Here is a 1,734-nt window from a genome sequence, read left to right on the forward strand (position 1 = left end):
TCTTTATTCCTTATTTAAACCTTCCAAATTCCAAACTTAAATAAAATTAGGAAAGAGAGTATAACTTACTAGCAAAAAGTATTAATTTGTTAATTATTTACAACACCTCTTGGTTTGGTCAAAACTATATTTGTTTTTTAAGTATGAGCCTTTTACTATAAGCTTCTTTCACTATACTATTTTTATGAACATAAAATATGGTTAGTTTATAAATTCAGACATCAGTTCGAAATCTACATGAGGGGGCCGTGGGGTGGAGAGGGGTAATTCAATCATTATAATATTTTTTTTAATTAAATCTCACGTGATTTTAGTCTATGTGCCAAATTTTAGCTTGACAGTGAAGAGTGGTGTGATCGCTGAAATAATTGGTTCAATTTAAGCAATGTATTTTTGCAATATGACAATATGCACACAGAGAGTTTGCAAGTTACCTAATTGTAACAATTAAAAATTGGAATGTGTCATGTGACAAGATATCTCGAGAAAGATTTTATCTGATTTAAGATTTTGTGTGAAACTTCATTTAAATGTAGACAAGAAAGAGTTTTATCTGAGCTTCATTGAAGGTTATGACTTAGTAGGCTGACATAATTTCTCTTTTGTCTGCCGAGGGATGTAAAAATCTCTTTTTTGTACCATTGTCTCTATACCTGTAACGCGACCGATTTGGGGATTAATTGGTATCCGCTGCCACCACCGGATGATTCCGGAAAAAGAAATAAAGTTTGTGCAACAACGTTTGAATTTTAAAAACACTGTTTTATTAAAGATTAATTTATAGAAATCACACAATTTACATTGGTTAAAAAGGGGGAGAGCACTTCTGAATGAGATAAAGTATTGAATTACATTATGAAAGAATTTAGAAAAAGTTTTTTAAAATAGGGCAACAGAGAGTTACATGTCTACGTGTCTGAGGCCTGAACTAGACTAGCTTCCCAGCACACGCAGGTGCTGACTCTGCATTGTCAGCAGTCTTACTGCTGACCTCTCAACAGTGCTGTACACTTTACAATTATTATGTCTTTAGTTAAATTTTACTAAATGAAATGAAATTTTTATAAAACCAAATAAAGCATAATTTCTTGAATTATTGTTTAATATTGGGTTCGGGTCGTTACATCACCCTCTCCTCTGGAAAAGATGTGTCATAGGATTAAAGTGATGGCACATCTTGAATCTATTACATTCGTATATTAATGACTTTATTTGTAACTTTAAAATGTTTTTTTTTTTCTTTGAAGTGTTCCCCAAATTATTAATACATATTTTCTAATCTAAGTTTACATAATCATGATACTATTAAGATTTAGGATTATTACTAATATACAATATTTCTTTTCAGAGTCACAAGCCGGTCAGAGTCTTTTGATTTGTCACTTTAAAGATTTTAAAAATTTTCACATTTTTTTTTCACTACTTAATCATGAGGGGGGGGGTCATCCGAACAAAGGAGGCTTCGTGGATGATCTCTGCTAATGGAGTTCCTTCCTCCACCCTCACCGTCAGTTGGCTCTGGTCTGGGCCGCTTGTGCTCTGAGTTTGTCTTTGCCCGCCGACTGGTCGTGCAAAGGCGTCTTATTCTCCTATGACATATAAAAACTACGAGCAGTACACAATTTAAACTTACAACTACATATATGACAATGAAGTTATAATTTTTATTTTACATTAATGACGACAGGTTGGTTTACATGAGATCCTTGCAATAATGAATTTAGTCCTATTTCT

This window comes from Homalodisca vitripennis, chromosome 2 (genome assembly GCF_021130785.1).
Source record: "Homalodisca vitripennis isolate AUS2020 chromosome 2, UT_GWSS_2.1, whole genome shotgun sequence".
Classification (NCBI taxonomy): domain Eukaryota; kingdom Metazoa; phylum Arthropoda; class Insecta; order Hemiptera; family Cicadellidae; genus Homalodisca; species Homalodisca vitripennis.